We start from the raw sequence: 24,991 nt of genomic DNA, 5'->3' as shown, positions 1-24,991 counted from the left end.
ACTGGATATTAGGAAAAAATTCTTCACAGAAGGAGTTGTTAAGCATTGGATCAGACTGCCCAGGGAAGTGGTTCCATCCCAGTCACCATCCCTGGAAGTGTTCAAAAGACGTGGTTTTGGCAGCTGAGGCCATGGTTTTATGATGAACATTGTGGTGCTGCTTGTTGATGGTTAGGCTTGGTGACCACCGAGGTCTTTTCCAACCTTAGTGCTGTGAAATAAACTTCTTTTCTGGAAGAGCTTCAGTTCAAACTGAAGCAGGAATTGAACTGAGTATCCCTCATTCCTTGCAAGTAGTTTATCTACTAGATTATATGCAAAAGATGAAAGTTTGCACTGCTGCTCTTTCAAATAACCAATCTTTTTTTCCCTACGATGTGTGAGCACTTTTAATTATGTTTAAAAAAATATTATGGATTATTACACATTCATTGCACTGTAACTAAAAAATTAGACTAAATTTAAGTGTAGAATTAAAAAAATAAAAAAAGTGAAAGGGATATTTCTGCAAATTTCACCATTCTTTATTTGCAATAAAAAGGTGATATTAATGCAGGTACAACTGTAATTCCCAGACCATAGAAATTAATACTTGAGATGATAAAATTCTGCTCGCAAATATTTCTAAAATGCTTAACCAGATAACCTGCTTGCAAAGTCTAAGTCTGTTCTGAGACTTTATAAGGCCTACAGGTTACTACTTTTATTTGATTCCAAATTTGCCATGTGAAAATGGGCACTGCATATTTTGGAGAAAAAAATGTACAAGTGGAGTTCATGTATCTTAATGAGGGTTCATAAGCTGGGCACCACTGCCTGTGGTTGTCTGTGCCATTTTCTATCAGATTGTTTCATTATGCTTGCGTGGATACTTCTTTTGCATGAGTACGATTTTGACAGTTTTGGAAAACTGGAGTACTGAGCTGGAACTGATGGTATTTTTCACATCTTGGTAATCAGTGTAACAGGAAGCAAATGTTCCTGGTAGAGATCTGGTGACTATTCCCATTTTACTCTTCAGAGGGAAGAGAACTTCTTTTAAACTGAACATAATTTCCAAAACACCTTCTCTTTAAAGGAAAAAAACCCTATTTTTATGTCCTTTACATGTTTAAAGCCTCCGTTTCTTTTCCTGAAATGTTCAAATATTTTCTTGCCTCTTTCTAGCTGTTAAGGTTGGGTCATCCCATCTGAACCATCAGCATTGCACTAGATGACCAATGACACATAATTAATCTGTAATTTATAGGTTTTAATTTCTTTTAGCTGTATTTCTGGAAATTCTTTAAAAATATCATTATTAGCAGAGAAATGCTCTGCTAATAATGATATTTATTATTTAGAGATCTGGTGACTATTCCCATTTTACTCTTCAGAGGGAAGAGAACTTCTTTTAAACTGAACATAATTTCCAAAACACCTTCTCTTTAAAGGAAAAAAACCCCTATTTTTATGTCCTTTACATGTTTAAAGCCTCCGTTTCTTTTCCTGAAATGTTCAAATATTTTCTTGCCTCTTTCTAGCTGTTAAGGTTGGGTCATCCCATCTGAACCATCAGCATTGCACTAGATGACCAATGACACATAATTAATCTGTAATTTATAGGTTTTAATTTCTTTTAGCTGTATTTCTGGAAATTCTTTAAAAATATCATTATTAGCAGAGAAATGCATCAATAATTTATGAACAATTTCCAGATAAGAAAGCAGCTGACATTTTTAACTGCTTTGCTTTGTACTAGTAGACTACACTGTTGCAATAGCACTAAAAATATTTTGATCTTTAATGGCTCTACATCAATTGTTTGGTGGGGTTTTTCCCTGTTCTTTTGCAGGTAACAGTGCATATCCCCTTCCAGCAAGGCAAGATTAAGCTATTTCTATTCAGTATGTTGCAGGGAATAATATTAGCTGTGCTTCAGTCCCTGTTTGTCAGCCTCCACCTTATGTTCACCTCAAGAGTAGCAATGATAAGTGACTATGCACATATACTGTAAATAAATCACCTTCTTCATTAGTATAAGATAAACCGTATTCTTCAAATCTTCTGAAAGATGTTCTTCAGTTACAAAGCAGGCACCTTTCAAACTCTTGCTTTTTCATGATGCAGGGAATAAGTTTTTTTCCCATGTGCAACATCAGCAAATGATGTCACTTTCTTTCACAATACTTTGAGGGTACAAAGGGCAGAAAATAAATTCAATAAGGGGATAGGTCTTTTGCATTATTAATATAATTGAAATTTTCTTTATTTGGAAACTCTGTGTTGTGGGAAATGAATTGTGATTAGGAAGTATCCACGTGAACTAGTGAATAGGAACATCCTGTAGTTCCTTTCATATAACAGTATTAAAATATTGCTTGGATCACAACAGATCTTAAAGGTTATTTAGTGCCAGCCCTTTGTCTTCCATGCTGTGTTTCTGAAACTGATTTACATAAATTCACTTCTAATTAATGATTGAAAACTCTACAAAATGGTATTAAGTTGGTAAAAGATTTGCAAAATTTTGATATAAGCAACATATACACCAGCAGGGGAATAGAAAATAGGAATAATTCACATAAATAATAACAATACCAATACTACTAACAATAGAGAATTTCTGTTTTCATTTGAAAAGAAAAAAAAAAAGGTTTAGCTGCTCTTTAAAAATAGTGACTTATGTCTTACTGTGATTAAAATAGGACTCTGGAACTCAAAATTTCTTTCTGAATTTTTCTGCAGCTCTAGATCTGTTAAGATGATCACCTTCCTTTTTTTGTAGAGATAAAGATCCTCACAGACTGCTTTGATGCTATTACCTTCTGGTATAGCAAAATTCCTTATAATCATTGCTAAGCTGGAGCTACATCAGATATGCTGTTAGGGGAGGTGAATATAAGTTTAAAATTACCAGTTCAGTAGAACTCAGTAGCACTCATCCTATTGCTTTGTTGACAACATGGGTTGTTTTTCCACCTAACATGAAAATTTTTTTTCTCTCTGGCCCAGTCTCTGTTTCATTTCAGCCATACTGAGTTTAGCACTTGATGAAGTAGACACTAATTTTTTTTTCTGTATTTAAAATGCTAGAAAACACTATCAAATGTTCTTCGATCTCTTTTCTTTCTGTTTGTGAATATCCTACTGTGTTATACAAACACAGCAGGGATGAAAGCTAAAACAAATGCATATTTCTGTCTACAGTACAAAAATGTGTATTTATAGATGAACAAACCAGGTCAAATCTTTCACAGTAAAAAATAAATTAAACAGCCATTTGTCAGATGAGTATCTGGAGACCATTATTAAGAGTCAATAGAACTGATCTTAAAATGGGGGAAATATTGTCAGGGGAAAATATTTTTAATGACATTTTGTGTTTGTAAGCACACACAGACACTCACATTAAAAAGACACCAGTCTGGTTTTCACACTGTACTGCTGCTCTGAAATGAATCGCTCACAGCTTGGTATTAGTTAGGCTGAGCAAGACAAATAGTCGAGAAGATTGGTTTAACACATATTAACTCGTTTATTGATTAGATGTACAAAAACATTTCCAATCAATAGTGTATGAGTGAATATCTTTGCTGCAGAAGATCAGAGAAAATTATTTTACAATTTAGAAGGTGTACCTTATTTAAATTGGTTTTGGAGAGATAACCATGCAGAATTAACTAATCCTCATCTGCTAAACTCAAATGCAGAAATATTAAAATAATTAGCATACCAGGCATACAACTATTCTTTGGTTTGCTTCCATCTGGCATTCTTGAAAGAAGAAAAAGGAGAAGTGCAGTATATATAGAAAGTACAGGTTTTATGCAAGAGAATAATTCTTGCTCAGCGTTTAACTAAGATAAAATATCAGGAAAAAGTGTAGTTATGACCTTGGCCATAGCTAATCAGGGTTTTGGAGGTTTGGAAAATTCTGAAGTCTAAAAAAGTTCTGCTCTTTTAAGCATGCTAAATAAAATAGAGCTCTGCAATGGCAGAATATGTCAAAAACTGAAGGGAATGAAAGCTAGTAAGAACACCTTTTTGAACCATCAAGGAAACACCAGTAGCTTATGTTACTGCACAGTGAGTCAGCAGTCAGAGGTGAGATTTAGCTCTAAATTCTTCATATTTACTGCTAGTATAGAATTTGTGTACACACACCTTTCTTTAAGGAGCTTTCTAGTATTTTCTCTCTGTATCCTGATGTTAAAGTCTTATGTGGGCATAGCACACTATGATTTTCTGTTTTATTGATTTTACTCTTGTTATTTAACATGTAAGTAACCAGAGCTCACACACATTTCTACTAACAGCTTGCAAGTGACTCAGATTCATAAATAACAGAATCTAATGCTATTTCACACATCCTAGCCTACCCAAGACTTCAGGAGCAGGCAGATAAGGCCTTGAATCTACAAGAAACTTGTGCTCTTCTGGAATGGCAGCTCAGGGCCAGACGTAGTAACAGAGTATAACAACCTCCTTTCTTTTGGCAGTTGAATGTTACCCTGTTAGTGATATTTATTAAAAATAGCAGGAACTGGGTAACTGTTTTTTCTCTTCTGCTTATTTATGTTCTTTACTATAATCATGGTAGCATATGTTACTATGTTTAGTCTTTCATGATAAATACTCTTTTTACTGCAGATTTTTTCATCCATTTGCAATCTGTAAAAATATCACTGCTTTGAGAACAATGACTAAAGCCCAGTTATAACTTCAATGAGTTTTTCTTACTTATTGCCATAATGAATTGTCAGAAAATATTTAAATATTTTAGACCAAATTTTGATCAGTTACTGGCCTAAGTCTGAAGTAAATACAGTGCACTTGAAATGAGGAGATGAGTTTTGGAATAATAATATTGATTGTTTTGAAAAGGTTTCTTGCAATTCTCGTTGGTGAGTTAGTTATTCAAGCAAAGATTACACTTTCATGTTGATGATAATTTTCTTGTTCTGTTTTTCCCACTAAAGTTTCATTTGCTTTGTAATTACCTTTTCCCACACCCTCCCTAGCATTTCATTATTCTGTAGTCCATATCCAGAAACTGAAGGCATTTTGTATCTCTTTCTTGGGGAAAGAAGGGAGGAAGGAAGGAAGGGAGGGGAGGGAGGGAGGATTGTATCTCTTTTTAGTATTCTCTTCTTTTGGGACCATAAGTGCATGGCAGGTGAGGTTTTCCAGTCTAAATGTAGTAGATTTAGTACCTAATTATAGTCTCTGAAATTTTGAATGGGGCTGCATGGAACTTATTTTTCCATATGCCCTGAGACAGTTCATTTTGTCTGGTTGAATTTCCTTTTCTAGCTGCTCTAGCATGGTGCAACTTTATTCATTCTGTAGAAAACCCTATTACACATTTTCTTAAATAAAAATGCATGAAGAAGTTTTTCTCTATTGTCTATTTACATGCCCTTGAACTTATTAAAAACAGACTTCTCACAAAAGTAAGTGAGAAAACAGACATGTGAGTCTGTGGTTCTGGTACCCTTCAGTAGGTTTATTTTCAGAGAGTTTAACTTAACATTTAAAAACATATGTAATTGTGATCATACTTTGTAAGGGGAGGAAACACCACATGCTCAAGTTTTGCTATAATAATCATGCTCTGTGAAAAATGAACATACGTATGGAAACTCATTTTCAATAAGCAACTACTTAGTTTTGGATTATGTTTGGAATTTATTTGTATTACAATAACTCAGAGGAGTACAGATTGAGATATTTGCTGCTAACTACGAATTTACATTAGTGTGTGGAATGACAGAGGGAAAGGAACGTGAAAAATTGTTTATTGTTAGTCCATGAATAGAAAAAAGAAATCCTAGGCCTCTGTTTACTTCTAGTAACTTTCTTTCTCCTGTTTATTGAATAATTTCGCTTATTTTAGTTTCTAGGAGTATTTTCACTCTTTGTAAGTTGCTCTACAAAATGTATTTCTTTTAACCAGCAGGTAATTTTTGAATAATTTCTATCATTTGTATTGTTACATTTATTTTATTTAATTGGACACCGATATACCACCCAGCCAATATACCAATATTTTTGTTGCCTTTTACAATATTGAGGAGATTTTTAAAAATATATTCTTTCCCTACTATTGAATTGGGAGTAAATTTTTACTGATTCATAAGTATATGTAAACACCAAGATTTAAAAATGCTTCCACAATCCTACGACTTACAACAACCTAATCTTTATGTATCTAGCCCTGTTGGTAAGAAATTGAGTGGAAGTTAGAAGATCTGGTTTCAGATTTATGTTCTGTCACAGATCCCTTGCATTTCCTTTAAGGACAGAACGTAGCTAAAGGTCAACTTAATCAGAAAAAAAATGGAATCAAGTGATTAAGGTGTATTGAGATATCTTAAGACATATTGATTTGTTGTGTTTCAGGCTTCAGTGTGATCCAGAAGTAAATGCAACCTCTTTTGTCGGAGCTCAGGGTTGGAAGTAGTGAGACACAAATCCTACATCCCCGCCATGGGGCTGCAAACTACGAATACTGGCATTTCTTTACCACATCATTTGAGAGAGCCTGTTAAGCTTTTCAGGGTGCATATTTGATGATCCCTTCCTCTCTTGTTTTTTTTCCCCTTCTTTTCAATTGGAGGAGATTGCTGTGTTGATAAGGGCTTAAAGTATTTGCAAAGTGCTGGTTGAATAGTACTGGCAAGAGAATATGTATTTTCTTAATGTAGCATAGAGATATTTTCTGTGAAATCCCCAATTTTGCACTTATAATGAAGGGGAAAAAAAAAACCCCAAACAACAGAAAAACCCCTGAGGAAATAGTCTTTTCCATGCAAAGCTGATGACTGGCTCAGGGAAAGACAGTCCATATCCTGTTCCAAACGACTTATTATAACAAGCAGTCCCATCCAAACCTTCCAGATTGTCCTGCTTTGAGTCACAGACACAGCAGATCAGCTTTAGTCTCCATTTCCCTCTAGAGCTTGGTTGATACTGGAGCTGTTGGTGACCCAGAGCAGTAGCACAAACTGTCTTCATGTTAAGTAAGAGCTGCAGGCTGCATGAGCACAGTAACCTTATATAAGGACCTAGGAATCCAGGGTGAAAAATCTTATCAATGAATCAAACCAACAGGGAGGGCAAGAAATACTAGTGCCTGTTACATCAGTAGCCTTCTACTGAGATGAAGCTTTTGTCTAACAGAAACAGCTTTTTCCCAAGCAAAATCAAGGAGGCAGGTACCTCTGCAAAACTGAGGACTGTGTCCTTCACTGAGACACTGAGATGACATGTTTGGAATCCACTGTTAGAAGGAAGGAACAAGCAGCTCTTTGTTCTGCATCCTCCTTATAGACATTCTCATAAATAAATATATAAATGAAAACTCTCCAGAATTAGTATAGACTAAGAAAGCTCTGTGGAGGTTGCTAGGCAGCCAAGGCCAAAGGAATAGAAAGCAGGCAGGTCTTTGAAAAACAGAATCAGTGACTTATGGGTTATCTGAAGTCATGATTTGCTCAATTGTCTTTTGTCATAAACAAGAGATAGTAGAATTTATTTTTCTTTTGCAAATTAATTTTTTTTAAATAGTAAAAAGAAAACAATCGCCTGTTTTATATCTCATACCGATCTGTGTTTTGAAGCTATGAAATTTTATGCATGATTATTTATAATCTTTACTTATTACTGATACAGAAATTTGATGCAGTATATAGAGGCTATAAATTGAAAACTATTTATCAAATTAATTAATTTTAAAACTTAATTTTAATTTTTGCTATGGTGTGCATATAAGACTCTAGAAGAAGATAGTTTTCATGCTGGAAGGAATGCCTTGCCCTCAAGAGGTGTACACAGACAAGTTTCACTGTCACTAATGACAGAAAAAGACCTGAATTCTACCACCTTGCCCTCTATGGTGTATGATGAAGCTACTTATTACAGAAATACAGAAGTAACCACCTCCTTCCTTTTACTGCTAAGTATGCAAAAATACAGGCATTTCCAACAGGCAAGGCAAGGTTGTCATCTGTAAGATTAAGTGATCACATTATTGACTAATTGCTGCCTTTGAAATCTCTGTTTGTATTTGTTCCTTAAAAGTCTTCTCAAAATAACTGTGCCTTCAGCAGTTCTGCCACACCTACATATATTGAGGGGGCACTGTAATCCTGCAACTCCCCTCCCTTCTCAGATTGTGTGTGACAGCTCTAGATCATGGTTTGTTCTACCTGAGTTATTCTCTCTCCATGTCATCAATTTATGTCAAGAGAAAATTTAACTGCTGCATCACAGTTTCTCAATCTTTGTTTCTTCCACAGGGTGGATGCTGTGGGGGGGTCCAGGCAGCTCTGTGGAACAGTCTCCAATGGGCTAGTAGGATGAGAAGGTCCAGGGGTAGTTTGGGAAACGAGGAGAAACATCACCTCCCGAGACGGTAATCCTACTGAAAAGGTAATTCACGTTAGGATATTGTTATGCAAGTCAGCTTTTCAGGCTCCACGGATGTGTTGGAATGCATGGCAGCAAACTGGTAGGGAAGGGGAGCACAAACCTTTGTTGTTGTCTGACTCTTCATACAGCATCCCTTGAATATCTTTCCTGAACTTCTTAAACTGTGCTGAGTTTCAATTCCCATCCTTGTGTGAGAGAGAATTTGGATGCTGTATCTTACAGGGGTTTTCTTGTTTTCTTTTGGACCTGTAAGAGAATACAAATCACAAATTTACAGTAACTTTCCAAGAAATTTATAGAAATTAAAATTCTTTATAGGGATTAAAATCCTGTAAATGCCAGTTTATAAGCCCTATAACAATTTAGCAGAATAAAATGTTCTTTCACAGGGAGAGCTAATATTTGAATTTTTAAAAGTACATAATCATGTTTGATTGGGTTCTTTCAATCTCACCTTAGCTACTGTGCTTGTGGAGACTCTCTTCCTACCCTGAAGCTTTAACTATGGATGCTTTTGTTCCCAGCATTTCAGAAGTCCAAGAGAATGTGCAAACTAAAAACGTGTCATCCCTCAGAATTACTGTAATGCTTTCTCCTTTGTGTTGAAAGTTGAGCCATGAAGCATCAAAACATTTTCTGCAGTCCCAAAAGCCCAGCTATATGGTGTATTTTTGAGCCCAGTTAACTTATCATATATCCATGCTATACACATATTTCTTGGTTCTCAGCTAAAATTAAGTTTGCTGAACAAACAGATTTTATTCACTCATCCTAAACCAATCATTTCCCATGGTACGTTTTGAAATATCTGACAGGCTGCCTTGCTTTTTCCCTTTATTAATATGCCTTAATGTATGCAGAGTGCAAGAAAAATAACAATGGAAAATCACACTGGTAGAAAATAAAATGGGATTTTTGATGCAAAAGTTTTCATAAGGATCTATTCCCACATCTCATGAGACACCGAAAAACCATAAAATATCGTTTAATGGGGAAATATTTTTCTTTGCTCAGTATAGATGTTTTGGCTGGTTGAATACTAGGTTAGGCTTTCAAATGTGCCTGGGAGATACCTTCCTTTTGTTGCTGATGAGCTCCCTCCGGCTCCCTGACATTCATTCATTAAAACAGTTCAGAGAATCTACTGCTACAATTCACAAAGTCGTCACAGAAGAAAGGTTTGATACAAGAAAGGGAGGCCTTGCCTCCTACATTTATAGATGGGATAGTTTTCAGCTTATAATCTACTTTTCAACAACCTAGCTTCTCCAGACCTAATTTGGTTTTCTATTATCTAGTAGAAATGAGTTTATGGGGCTTTTTTTAGTAAGGGCCCAGTAGTCTTCACAAAAAATGACACCAATTTGTCTTAGATACTTTACAGTAAACAAAAGACAGGAAGAGCCTGCTCATGGTTGGATCTGGTCTGAGATCCAGAGGACCCAGTGTCAGTCCTTTACTGTGTTTCAGGCGTCTTGGTTGCATTTTTGTACTTGCAATGTGGGCAGGCTCTCATGGAACTTCTGTAATGTTGCTTTGTGGATGCTTTAGTGATAATCCTTTCTTGAAGGGGAAAAAGGATCTTTGCCCAATAGTTGATAGGTGTAATTAAAAGAGCTTTAAACTAGATTTGAAGCGAGAAAGGGATGAAACCAGGTTCACTAGTGAAAAGCATGAGGGTAGCATGCCGATGTTTGTGGGATGGTGTGCTAGCAGGTCCATCAGTCTGCTCAATGATGTTCTGAGCACATTTAAAATGCCTTTATGCTAATATACACAGCATGATCAGTGTAGTGGGCTTGATCCTGGTCAGATGTCCAGTACCCACCAAAGCTTCTCTGTCAATCCCCCCCACACCTGGACAGGAGAAAGAAAATATAAAGAACATTTAATGGGTTGAGATCAGGACCGGGAGAGATCACTCCCCAAATACCATCATAGGCAAAACAGACTCAAACTGGGGATATTAACTGAACTTGTTACTAACAAAATCAGGGCAGGATAATGAGAGGTAAAATAAATCCTAAAAACACGCTCCTCCATCCCTTTCTCATTCCCAGCTCCACCTCCCCACATCCAGCAGTGCACGGAGACAGGAAATGAGGGTTATGACCAGGTTATCCTGGGTTGTTTCTGCCACTGCTCAGGGAGAGGAATCCTTCCCCCGATCCAGCGTGCAGTCCCTGAACTTCTCCATTGTGAGTCCATCCCACAGGCAACAGTTCTCTGCAAACTTCTGCAACTTGAACACAAGAGCAAGTGCAGGATTCTCCACTGGGGACAGGTCAGTGTGGTAGTATGTACAAATCAGAGGAAGAGTCTGGAGAGCAGCCCTGCAGAATGAGATCTGGGAACTGGGTCAGTGGCAAATTGAATATGCAGTGCCCTGGTAACCAAAAGAGCCAGCTGTGTCCTGGGGTGCATCAGGCACAGCATCATTGGTTGGTTGAGGGACATTATTGTCCCACTCTACACTGCAGCCCCACCTCAAGTACTGAGGGCAGTTTTGGGGACCTCAAAAGAAGCACATTGACCTATTAGACTCTGTCCACAGGCAACCAACATGGTGAAAGGTCCTAAGAGCAAGACTTATTAGAAGCATCTATGGTCACTTGGTTTGCTCACCTTGGAGAAGGAAAGGCTGGGGTGACCCCATTGCAGTCTAGAACTTCCTTCTGGGGGCAGCAAAGGGGAAGGTGCTGATTTCTTCTCTCTAGTGGCCAGCAACAAGACACAGGGAAATGGAATAAAGCTGCACCACGGGAACTTCAGATTGGAGGTTGCTCACCCAGTGGGTGGTTGGTCACTGCCATGGGCTTCTCCACGGAAATGGCCATGGCCCTAAGCCTGAGAGAGTTCGATACTGTTAGTCACATGATTTAGTTTTAGGTAGTCCTGTGAGGAGCAGGGAGTTGGACTTGACGATCCTTTCAACTTCAGATATTCTATAGTTCTATGAATCCAACAATGCCATAGAGAATCATTTGTATTTCAGGCTTTACACTGGAAAAGACATTACAACCCCTCAAGACAAATAGGGAAAGAAATTGAAATTAGAGGGGATGACATTGTGATATCTTCATCTGCAAGAGATTAAGTGAAGTTTGAACTTCTTCACACCTAAAACTTCCTGAGAAATAGGAAACCTAATGGATTGATGTTTCAGTCTCTGATTCCCTGCTTAAATTGTGTTTCATGTGAACTATTCTTGAAATGCCATTTGGACTGAAGGTAGAAGATAAGAGTGCTGTTTTAATATAACTTGAGATCTTGATGTTTAAGGGTAATTTATATTTTCAGTAAGAGGCTTTCATCTTCATTGGACTCTAGTGATATTGATCTGATATCAGTACTAAGTATATATCCTTGAATTCTGACCAGATTCTGCTTCTGGTATGAATGACAAATGTTTCACATTGTCCTAGCAAATAGAACTCTTTCTGTGCATTTCTTTGGCTGGTCAGTTTACAAGTGGCTGCATTTTGCTGGTCTGCTTGATCAATATTTTCTTTTGGTACGTTTTAAGATTAATGGGTCTGAATTTTCAGTCTCTGTGCCCCATTGAGGGTATTTAGAGTAAAGTCATAGTAGTCAATGCAGGGTTTGATTTTGTTTCCTGTTTTGTAACAGCTGAGGAACCAGTTTCTTCCATGATTTTTGGAAAAGTCCAAACCTTTCAAATTAAGTGAAGTGTATACAGCTTCAGAATTAATTATGTTCTTAAACATAATGAAAATCTCCATTTGAAAATGAGGCATGGCCCAGAGTTTGAAACAGAACAGAAGAAATGAGATATTCAAATCAAAACAGAAGTTCTTTTCACCTAACAAATCCCATAGCCATGCTTAGAACAAAGCTTGTCTCTTGAATGTCTGTGTGGGCAAAACTAGCTCTACACAGCTGGAGATTAATAAGACTGCAGTCACAAAGCATGAGCATGCAAAACTGGCAGTACCCCTTGCTAGCAGGCAAGAAAGCACCAAGAGATCCCGAGGTTTTGTCTTAGAAGAAAGAACCCTTAGGCAGAACCAATGTCAATAACCCTTAAGAGTCAAATAGAGACAGGACAGCAGCAATTCCTTCAATATTTCAGGAAAGGGCTAAAGCCTATGACATGACAAGGATAGACCACTGGATCTCTGAAATTATCTGAGAAATCAAATATGAAAGGGATGAGCTACCAGACAGCCTTCACCTGCATCACTGAATGCCATTTAAATTACTCTCTCCACAGCTGATAACAATGTTTATAATAGTTTTCTTATGTTTCATATTCTTTTTATTGAAACTTAGTGTGTAAAATTCTTCTTTCATTAAAAATAGTTGAAAAGCTGGTCCCCTTAGTGTGCCAGAATGCCAATGATACAGTCTATCAAATTACTTCTTTATTTTCCTCATGTCTGTAGAGTTGGGCTTTGTTCATCTGCCTTTTTTTTCTTGTTTTTTCTCTGCTATTATGTAACTTCTTACCAATTATGCTCCTCTTAGTTTGATAAATTATGATTTCCCTTTTCAGTTCTCAAGTTCTGTTGTGATAGGTAGCAGAAAACTGGTCATCTGATGCTGAAGGAGAGCAGTTTGTGGTATTTACTCTTTGTAAGACTGGATGTTCAGATACCTTCCTTTGAATATTGTGGTTCCTGTACTGTTCCAGAATTATGTCCTGCAATTTTTAACATTTCCTTCAACAGAAATTTTGCTTTGACTACAGTAGAATAAAACTCGATGTGGAAGAGTTGATCTGAATACCTAATAGAATTTTTTTCCCCTTATTCCCTTGAAATATTGGGAATTTGGAAAACACAAGTTGTTGATTTGGCAATATAAAATTGATAGATAACAAAAGATCAGCTTCAAATTGCTTTAAACTTTTACTTGCAAAAGAGAACATATTTAAGCAGGGTGAAGGGGAGGGAAAGAATTAACTCTCAAATGCATCAAGTAGATCACTTTTTATTGAGGTGACATTTGCGTCTGCTGAAGAAGGTGAGATCTCGGTGAGAAATTGTTAACATACCAGCAATCAGATGCATAACATCTTTTGTTTATATCCAGTGTCTGATGTAATATTTATCATGAAGCTATTGAAATCTGAAAGATTGAAAAAGTGAATATTGAACAGTCCGGATTAGACAGTGTGACTGTTAAAAAAGCAGATGAATACACCTTACATACACAAATTACCTGACTGCAGCTAGAGCTTCCCAGGACATTTAAATCTACCCAAAGTAGCAGTGATGGAAGTTATTCTTGTGGAACCTCATAAAGTGAGGGGAAGGGAGAGAATTCATGTCTATATGGCCTTTGAGAAAGTGCACATTGGAAGAAATGTACATGAGGGATGTGAATGAAGCATACTTGTAGGGTTAGAATAGAATGGTGATTTATGGTCAGTTTTGGGGTTTATTTTTATCTTGCAATGTTCTGTTTGCTTGCTTCACATAAAGCAAATCTCAAATTAATCTCAAATTTTGCTCGGTATAACTTTTTTCTGTGTAAGCCTGTCTTATGTTCAGGATCAAGATGCACCACAGTGAGACAGTAGGGCTGTCTGCAGAGCTAGAGGTGAAAGGGCAGAAGAATGTGAGAGCGGTGGAAAAGGAGCTGCACCTCGAGACACCAGTGCTGAGAGCGCTTCCTGCTGCTCTGTTAAGCATTCTTATGGGAACTGTGAATGCCAAGTATCAGCCTTTGGGAAGGAATTCCCTCTGGCAGAACAGTTCTCTGTTCCTTCTGCTTAGAAGCAGATGGCAAAGAGGAAACCCACGTCACCAGGCAGACCTGGGTATTCTGTGCCTCTGTAGGCTGAAGATTGCTTTAATCCAGTAAGTCATTGTTCATTTTAGTCACATGGATATTTGAACTGATTTAGAAAAACCTGAAAATTATGTTGAGGGCAATCCCTGCACTTTTTATATAAAGCAAATGAGCAGTACAAACAAGGCTGATTTTATGCCACATGGAACATAGCAGCTAACAGAACTAAACTGTGAAAATATTTCCAATATATTACAGCATTGCTTTATATTGGACAAGTTGATTATTACACTTTGTCATAATATTATTTCTAATAGTCTTCTAACATTGCTATATTATGGCAGTGCCTTTGATATTTTATGAAAAGAGCTTTTTGAGCCGAATAAAAGAGAGGTCTATATCATTCAGATGCTGCAATGAGGGAAGCAATATATTTAATCCTCTTGATTTACAGCTATTGACTTCTATTTCTTTTAAAACTTTTTTGCTGGGATGAATAGAAGAGTATTTGAGTTCAGAGTCATTTACTCCTTTAGATACATGAAGTAACACTGTAAACAATGAGCCTCTGATGAATAGAGAAAAATATGCTACATCAGTACAAAAGTGACAGTGCACGGGTTAATTTATTTAATAACTGAGCAACACAGAAGTGCTCAACTTCTCTGAATATTGCATTTGAAAATGTGATTCTATAGCAAAATTTCATGTTTAGAAGCAGCATAAGTGAAAATGAGTAGGTAATTTATCTTTGCAACTTCTGTTTGATCATTACTTCAGTTTTACAAAGACACAGAGATGCAGCATTAAGAAAGTTGCAGGGGGTAGAACCTCTTCCCTAGTGACTTTGATCTGGAAATCTGGGCCATTTTCTCCACAGAAAGCTCCACTTTGACTTTATTATTGCATGTATTGATAGTACTTTGAGGATTTGAGACACTACAATTGAAAATTACCTTAAAATGTCTAAACAGAGAAAAGCTGTCTTAGTTACGGACATTGCATAGAGAGAGGCAAGGATGGTCCTGTCTCCAGTCCTATACACTGTCTTGAAAATAAAGTAGCCCTTTTTATAACAAAGGATTAATAGCTAAACCAGAAAATATTGTTCAGTGGCATAAGTATCCCTATTTAGTTTTGCTAGGAATACTAAAGTTTTGGCAAGACGCAGTCCACTATGTTTTGAGTTATAAGCAAGAGATGTTCCCATTTCTCCTGTCCTGATCTCTTCTAAGCATATATTAAGCATTACAACTAGCTGCTGAGTTCCACAATAATGATAAATATTGTCAAATATCCACTAGTGACAAATCTGGGAGCCACCATAATCCATTCCTTTGCTGCAGCTAAAAGTTAACTTTAAAATTACCAGTATGAGGAAGAAGGGCTCTATAAGTAGAAATTGTCATTTGATACAGAATTGCTGGTAATTTAAAAATGTAATTAAAAAAAAAAAAAAAAAAGGTGTCATGGTCCAAAAAGAAAAAAGTGAAAAATAAGGCTTGCACACTGAATTGGATTGATCTGTGTGAGCAATAACAAATTCAAACTGCATATAAACTTTGTGCATCCTGGATGGTTGTAGAGTGAAATCAATGATCATTCTTGATTGCATCAAATTTCTTATTTACCTGATTAGCATCAAAAGAGTGGAAAATATGGGTTTAGGTATTTGAGCAAAGCAATGACACCATTGCTGCACCTCTGCTATGTCAGAGTCAGGTGATCAGAGAGTGATAGCTGATTAATCTCTTGAGCATTGGATCAAAATCAGATCATGCTTTGCATCCTTCCTTAACTCCATGTTTGTGAAGTATGGTTTCATTGCTATTTTCTTCTGTACCACTCCCAGGCTTTTTTCCTTCTAATGGTTCTGTTCAGACAAAATGCCACCAGAAATCTTTTTCTGATGACCTTTCCCCTGTCCCAGTATAACAGGCTGATGAGATTCAAATGACAGCTGAAGCTTAATTAGAAAATCTGCATAAACAAAATGTACAGCCAGTCACAATAGATGTATTTTTTAATATTTTTATTTTCTACTTTTGCTTGATTAAAAAACTTGATAAGAATAAGGTTTTATAAGGTGAAAAGAGAAATCAGATTTTCATGGGGTTTAATCTGATGTGTGAGAAATGTAAAGCTAATCTTCTATTTAGGAGTGCTTTGCTTGAACTTATTGGCATGCATCCTCCTTTCCACTTTGCTAAATGTGTTCTTCAGCTTCCTTCTTTTATGAATATGGAATATTAGACTTTACTTGTCTTACTTGCCAAAGTTTCATATATTCCTGAGCCAAGTGTGAACAGAGAATTTTCTATAGTAGAGACTAATGTGGAATTTGGTGAGAATTTTTGAGTTAATACTGTAAGCTATGCTGTCTACAGAATGAAATAACAAGAAGAATTTGTTCCATCAAACTTAAAACTGACTTCCAAACAAAAAGTAGTATTCTAGGTTCTCATAGGATATGATAATATCCATTCCTCTATTTTAAAATTATTAATATAATCAAGGAACATGTAAAAACTAACTTAGGGGTCATTCAGATAGGAAAGTTTTGTTATTATAATGAAGGGTATAGCTTCCACTTTTAGTCTCAGAAACAGATTTCAGCAGGTTTTCCAGGCATTTGTTACTTTTGATCTCTGAAGTAATCACAGAACAAACAAAAGAATAGGAAAAAGTGAACATTTTCAGAACACACTGGACTATGGTAAACATAGCCTGATTTGAAACCTCTTCATTCTGATGGAAAGATACTCTCTGACTTTCAAGAGGAATATTGGAGCTTTGCCTTTAGAATATATTGCCTATCCATTCAGGTATAAGAAGATATATACACACTTGATTTTTTTTTTTTATTTTGCTGTCATGCTAGCTTGTACATAAAATTATTGAGTGTTGATTAAATTGTATGTATGGATTTTGATGACTTCCACATAACTACAGGTAAAGGAGATAAACTTCATAAGAGTTGTAAACAAGTGAAATGAATACAGGATGAGCTAATTTAGAATGCATAAGAGCTGGGGTTTTGCTACAATACTTAGGTTTTATTTGGAAAAAATATTATTAAATTATGTCAGTTCAGAGGGAAGCTTCAGAGCCGTTGACATATGGTGCTTAGAACCATACCTGCCATGCTGTCATTTCAAAGACATCACAGTTATTATCTCCAGTGCCCTCAGAGGAAAAGGACAAATTCAGTCTAATTATTATACATTATGTTCTTCACTTGAAAAGGTTCCATATTCCCTAGTCATGCCTATGAATTTAGTGCATGTAAGGAATTACATTGAACTGGATATGTAGACAATTATGTTGATCCTTACCTTTATATATATATATATATATCTCTTAATTAATTATTCTGAGCATTAAATGAAACTAAATTTATGAGGTTTGTGAAACTTATTAGTGGTAAATTAAATTGGATTTCTTAGCTTTATTATTTTACTCAAATTTTAATGATTTTTTATGATTTTTGCTGTGTTACCTCTATGACAATTGCAATAGAAGTGTGCATGCATAGTCCATTAACAGCTCTACTTTTGACTTTCTTCATTTTCTGAACCATAAATTTGCCATACTTCACCTTCTTTGGTTCCCCACTTCAGAAGGAATGTAGTACATATGTAAGGATTGCTATGGTAGAAAATCCTTTGTATTTCCAGTAAAATGTGGGAGGGATTGAGTGGTTATACTGCATACATCAATATAAATATTATTATATTATTCTCAAGTGCGTGATCATGTTTTAGTCATTCCTTCCCTTACATTCACCATCTATTCAGACCTTGCCTCATGTTTTGCAGAGGATGACTTGAAAAAGGAGCTGCAAAGACATTTTGGGATTTTTTTTTTTGAATGCTTGTTTTTGCAATTGAAATAAACTTTTTGTTGTTATTTTGGTATTTTTTAGTTAAAGCACATTGCTTCTGTTTTAGATATAATACAATTTTTCCTGCTATTATTAGGAATTTAAAACCCTTTCACTGCATACTCAGAACTCCCAGTATAAGCAGCTGGAGATCTGCACATGGAGGGGAAGCAGACTATTGAGTTGAGATCAGCAGTCCATCTGAGAAGGGAGGGTTCTTCCCTAGACCTGATTTTTTTCCTCTGACAGTAGGTAGTACAAAAAGAAGGTATGTCAAGGACTAAATACTCCAGGTGCCCTTACTTGTGCTGCTATTTGTATATTTTACACTCCATCAGTTTCTCTCCAAAAGAAAGATGTATGCATTTAAAATATGACATTTGGTTTAACTTGGTATTATTTATATAAGCTAAAAGGAAAATTGATTAGCTTTCCATTTCTTTCCTCCTGCAATTCTGAAGAGATGTTTTTGGTCTCCTTTGATGTACTCTTACTCTGCATTTCATCAATGCTTCTGTATTTGCTTTGTCTTGTAGTTCTACCCTTGCAGTCTTCAAGAGCCTCATCATGTTTAGTTATTTTAAAAACCTCATGGAAAACTCTGAAAGCCATTCTTCTTGGAAACAATTGTGCCATCATCTTATTGATTTTGTCTGCATTAAAAAGATTTAAAAAAAAATTATATTGCTGACTCACCCTGTCCTTCTCTACTCCAGATATGAACAGTGGTTTCCGTACACCCTCTGTCATTCTGTTTTCCATATTGGTGTTCTAGTTAGTAATTAGTCCTTGTCCTTGTGTCCTCTAGCTCTATTTCCACTCTATCCTGATAGAGTAGTACATTTTGCTTAAGTTTATTCTGTCCCTGCTGTTTACCCCTATGACTGTTAATGGGGCTGCATGATGAAATAGAAAGATCTGTTTTAAACTTATTCTGCCTTTACAGGAAGGCTTGTTATTAACCTGAGAGTTGTAGCCCTCTTTTCCAGAAATCTCTGCAGTGAGTGGAATTGTACTAGCACAACCAAATGTGTGTTCAGGGGATGGAAATCTGGCTGGGGACACAGGAGGCAGGATCTTTCAGAGAAAGACAGAGTTGCCAAGAGAAATGGCTGTGCAACAATGGTCTATTCCCTTGCCATCTCTCCTCAGATCTTTTACTTTATTGATTACATTTAGGTAACTTTCTGAAAGTTAAAGACCCTCTCAGCTCATCTGTTTTGGCGTGATCTCACCTAATCAGTATTAACAAGTCCCCTCAGGACAGGAGAGTAAAAAACAACTGCACTTATTGACTTCTTCATTTTAGAGGAGCTGAACTGTTTCCAGCAATTAAAGGTAATTTGAGTTTTCTGGGAAGTGTAAAAATTGGAGTAAGTAATAATAGTGTCTCTTATTTCACAGCCCTGCAGGGACTGAGCTGCTGCTCATTGATAGCTCTCTTTTTAACCTCTGTGTGACCTTCAGGGGATTTATGACTCACAGTCAGAGAAAACTGTACTAATCTGGTGCCCTACTTGGTCTCAGATGTCACCTATCTGTGAATAAAATGTGTCATCTGCTCTTCTCTTATGCCTTTGCTCCTTTGGAACACAATCAGGAGAAATACAACATGGAGTATCGGTACTACTAGGAGATTTATGGCAGGAATGTGAAGCCATGCATGCACAGAACTTGTTAAGCAGTTCAAGTTAACTAGACACAAGTAGGTAGGAGCCAAGCAGACCCAATCAGACAGAACCTCAGGACGAGGAATGACAAGTGATGACATAAAAATGGCGCCTTCTTACCTAGTTTTTGCTCTTAGCTATTTTACAGTCTGTTTTAGTGACAGAGATATATGTTTCATAAAATTGTGCCAAACCTGTGTTGCTACAGGAGGAGCTGGCTCCTGTTCCACTGTAAGGATTGTGACTTGTCGAGAATTTCATATTTGGGGAGGATGATGTAAGGTGCTGAAAACTGTTGGGCTTGGTTTCCAATCTAGAGTTTGAGATCGTATCACTTACAAAGAATGGGTATTCTTCCCCATCAGTGGACAAAAAAGACTGCAGTTTCTCCCTGTTTTTAATTTTAAATTTTTTTAAAATTTTATTTTAAATTTGTTGTTTGGTTGGTTTGATTTGCTTTGCTTCATTTTTACTTATATCACCCACTGAGAGATATAGATTTAAAAGCTTGTTTAGTTTTTTTCTCATCATCTTTTGGGATCATTTTGAGCTAATTCCAATCTGGCTTAATCTCAAATATTCTTGCTGTTATTGCTTATCAAAGTAAATTATTAGTAAATTTAAAGTTTTTTCAGGTGCAGCAAGACATTCCTCAATATCAGAATGTGTGGTTGGTAAGATGAAATAAAATAATTTTCTGATTTTTTAAAATCATTTAATGCTTTTTTTTTTTTTTCAAGTTAATAGCAGGGTAAAATTTGATACTTACATGGTATGACTATAATTTGAAATTAGTTTAACCATGCAGTATTTGCCTTCTCCATTCTAAAACATACAAGGGATTCTTCTTTTCTTATTTTTTATTTCCTGGTTTCTTTTCTGTCATTGTGTTCATTCATATAATATGTTCACATAATGAATGAATTTTACAATTTTGGCTACTATAAAATCCAAATGATGTGGAAAGTGTTCCAATATAGCATAGAGGGAACAGGAGTGAAGCCCAAGAAAATCAGACAGAAAGGTTAAACCTTAGACCAAAGTCAGCTCCTGCAGCTGACACATCCCTTATCTTTTTGACTACAGTTTATGTGCTTTTCTGTTAAATACTTGTTTTTTATGAGCCCCAGAGCATTCCCAGAAGTTTTATTGTACCACTTCAAGTAATAACTGATACTGTGAGGATCTAAGTACTTTAATGTTCTGTTCCAAGTTGTGAGGCTTTTGGGGTGACCAGTACTTTCCAATATTTGGACCTCTAGCATAGTGCTGCAATCGTAACCTTTATGTCTGAAGGCTTAGATATTTGGCGTATTATAAGTGTAAGAGGAAAAACTAGCTGCATTTTGAAACCAAGGTTATAGAAAATTATTTTCAAATAATCTTGCAAATGCATTTCATTCTCTTTGGTTATAGTGCCTGTTACACTCTGAGCTCAGAAAATACCTGGACAGATACATAATTGAGAAGTTAATCAGTAGCACTGCTTTACTCATGACACTCATATGAAAAAAGCTGGCTATTGGGGAGCTAGAGCCTCTAAGATGAATGATGAAAACATAATAGGTAGTATTTAAAAATATGCAATTTGCCTTTTTTTTTCTTTTGGATGAAACAAGAAAACCTAATGTGGAAACTTTGATTTGATATTATTGTCTTAGTGGTAGCTTGCTTTAATACATGTCTTTAAATAGTGGGGTGTTTTGAATAGGAACTATGACCAGACTTGTGTGGGCAATAAGCAGCAAGTGGTCAATGGTGAATATCTAGAATTGAAAACAGTGAGAAAAGATCACAAGCAGAAGAAAGCAAGATAGGCATCTATATGGTTTGTTAAAGAGCTCTGTGGTAATCAAGTTTTAGAGATTCTTAATTTTAAAATTTTAGCTGCTTTCTTAAGTGATAGATCTAGTGTGGGAGATGCAGTTACATTGCTGCAAGCAAAGCTGCAGCAGAAATATATGCTGTAGATAAGTATTTAAAATGACAGTGGTGTGTGCATAGAAGAAACCTGTCAAGTTGTGAAAATTGGAACTATATCTCTGTATCACTTCTTCCATGATATTCTGGGAACTATGTTAAAAGGAAACAGGAATAATCCTAATGAAATATGATCTCTTCTCTATTCTGAACTACTATAATCTGAGTCTGACTGCTTACTGCACTGGTGACATTTCTTAATCCAATGTAATGGATTCCAGCACTTGTCTGGGCAGCTGTTGAAATCCCCCATTGATTGCAACCTATGCCATCTTTTTAACTGCCTGTTTTGCATTTCAATTATCATCTCCACCTCATTTTACCTCTTGTGATCAGATGGATATCTAGCAAATTTCTACTATGAAAATCACAGTTCACGTTAGGCTGTTGTCTCAGTTGATAATCAAGTCACACTTCAGAGGAAAAACTTATTATTTATTTTCCATATTTTCCAGGCTCAGTATGCTCATTGCTCATCACTGAGTTTTGATCCTTTGTTGCACTTTTAAATCTGTAATGGTCAAAATCCTCTTTCATGGATAGAACATATATGTCTCCTTACTGTCTTGTTCATATAAGAAATTTGAAGTGTCAGCCCATAGTCTTCAAGGGAATTGAGGGGCCCAATTTGTTAATTTACCACTGTTTTGTATATACACTCTTGGGTATGTCACTTAAGCTGCCTAAATTTAATGGTGTTTAAAATGAATACCATAAACTTAATTCACTGGATTATTGTGATCTAATTAATGAATCCTTTGAAAAAGCCTTTGAAGTTCCCATTTATAAGGTGCTTTATAAATATGCAATAGTCATAGCAATATGTTTATTTTATTTCCTATGTTTCAGCCCAATATCATGTGAATTTGGGAATGCTACTTTGTTTTACTCTCCTCATACACAGAGCTTCCCTTTGTGGGTCATAACTAAGTTCTCTCACTTCTCAGATGCACCTCTAAATAATGACTGTTTCTTGTGCAAAGATGTATCAAAGAGAATTTTAAAGATTTATTATTCATACTCCATATGAATCACCGGAGTTCTTCATTCTAAGATAAGCCTTTTGAAAAATGTAGATTATTTTCCTTTCAACCTTGTCTGCAGTTTAGAAGCATGCAGCGAAAATGTGCTGTTTACAGGTGAAGGATAGATCCTGCACTGAGAGTCTTAAAGAGGCCTGAACATGTGGACTATTATTAATACTGTTTGGTACCATAAAATATTACCCACCAGCACTGCAGGTGGGGTCTCTCCAGAGCAGAGCAGAGGGGCAGAATCTCCTCCCTTGCCCTTGCTTTGGATGCAGCCCAGGATATATTTGGCTTTCTGGGATGCAGGCACACATTGCTGGGTCTTGTTCAGCTTTTCATCCACCAGTAGCCTCAGCCCTTCTCAGCAGGGCTGCTCTCAATCCTTTCATCCTACAGCATGTATTGACACCAGGGGTTGCCCTGACCCAGGTGCAGGAGCTTCCACTTGGCCTTGTTAAACTTCATGAGATACATATGGGAGCACTTCTGCAGCAAATTGTCCATTTCAATTTCCTTTCTATATTAAAGTCTACTTCAGTTTTGTATGTGACAGGAATTTCATGCCATGATGTAAGTACGTCTCACACATAAGTAAGAACATGGCTGTATTAAGTACTTTTATGATCAGGATCCAAAAATCCAAGGCATCCTCATTCTCTGTTAGAGCAAAAAAAAAAGAATTTTATTTATATCTTATTTAGACATCTAGATCATCTTATTTTCAAATTATTCCCCTAGCAGGTTGATGAGAATGAATAACTTGGACAATTTAACGGCTGAAGTGGCTTTTCAGAAAATTGCCAAGTTATTGGCATCACTGACAATTTGCCTGGCACTGTTATATCTAATGCAAGATGATTAACTTCATTAAGGCTGGAATATTAGCTGTAGGAGGGGCAGACAACTGAGGTGATAGTTCTTTACCCAACTATTGCTTAATCACTTCCATTTATTGGTCAAAAAAGGATTAAATTATATTTATCTATACAAATATAGTTGACACCAATTTATGTGAGTTTATAAATGTAAACAAACAGAATAGGCAGGACATTTGTAATATGCCTGAGAACAATATTAGCATTACTTGAGTGTAAGGAATAAAATGGGGAAAATATTAATAGACTGTCAGATAATACACTTGTAATGCTGTAGTAAGAATTATTCTTCATGTCTTTTACACTCTTTTCCAAATATTGGAAACACACCATCTGCAAACTTTAATTATATCCTCACTGCTGCACTGAAAGTTAATATTTTTAGCCCTGATGAAAAGTCATGTAGCAGGTTTGGGTTTTTTTAATAAATTTTGAACTGTCTCAATCTTGGAAAAAACCTCGAACAAGCAGAACAAAGTCTTTTTTCTCCTGTACTTATATTTAATTGAAATAATACCTCAGTCAATATAAACATTTACTTATGTAACTACATAAAACACTGAGATAAGTTTATAACATGATCAAAATAAGTATGAATTCATGAAATCTAAAATTTAGCAAGCATTTTATACATTATGAGAATAAATTCTAAAGTCTAGATTTTTATCCTTTATTTAGTCTCAACTAAGAAATTGCTACTTGCAGGAGTTTTATAGTAGTAATATAGTAGGAATTGTGTTTGACATGGGATTCATGTAATAGTTTCACATGTTGTTGCTTTTGTTGCTGAAGGGATATATGTGGTATTAAAGTTCTGAATATTTTTCTCAGTTTCCTGTAATTTAGGAAGCAATCACTCAAAGAATAAACAAAAGATTGATTTTATTGTATCAAGGCTCTGATTTCTGAAAGTACTTATATAACAGCATCTCTAAAAGGTGCTGATGTCTGGGCTCAGGCAAAAGCATCTGTTTTCAAAATTCTGACCCTGGTAACTTCTGTGAAAGCCCATAGGGATTGAGGGACATAAGAAATACTGTAGCTTGAACCTTGATCTTTTGCATTTCTTTCTTCTAATAGCTCTACATTAAATACAAAGGAATATTTAAAAGGGAAAAGTACCGTTGTAGAAATGAGGGTTATTAAAGAAACAGAGAACACGAAGAAGAACCGTGCAATTGGTAGTTTAATTTCTAAGTCTTTCTGCTCTGGTTTTATTATTCCCTGTATTTAAATATTAATAGAGTCAGTGCTACTTAACCAAAGTCATTCGTATCATCTCACTAGCCTACATGGAATCAAGGCAGAATGAACTTCAGCTCTCTAAGTGAGCAGGAGATAACAATGCAGCATGACACAGAAATGATTGAATTTACCAGC

General features: G+C 36.1%; 1 protein-coding gene across 3 annotated transcripts in view; it reads left to right on the top strand.

The window, feature by feature from the left end:
• The window catches only part of LRRC4C (leucine rich repeat containing 4C), a 485,283-nt gene that overhangs the window by 424,366 nt on the left and 35,926 nt on the right, over positions 1–24,991 (top strand). For all 3 annotated transcript variants that reach the window (XM_058807065.1, XM_058807064.1, XM_058807066.1), the window contains one exon: positions 8,283–8,415. The gene's annotated coding sequence lies outside the window, so the exon portion shown is untranslated. The remainder of the gene's footprint in view (positions 1–8,282; positions 8,416–24,991) is intronic.

The sequence above is a fragment of the Ammospiza caudacuta genome, chromosome 6 (assembly GCF_027887145.1).
Source record: "Ammospiza caudacuta isolate bAmmCau1 chromosome 6, bAmmCau1.pri, whole genome shotgun sequence".
Classification (NCBI taxonomy): Eukaryota; Metazoa; Chordata; class Aves; order Passeriformes; family Passerellidae; genus Ammospiza; species Ammospiza caudacuta.
Note: the sequence above shows the minus strand (reverse complement) of the source record. Positions and strands in the feature narration are given on the sequence as shown.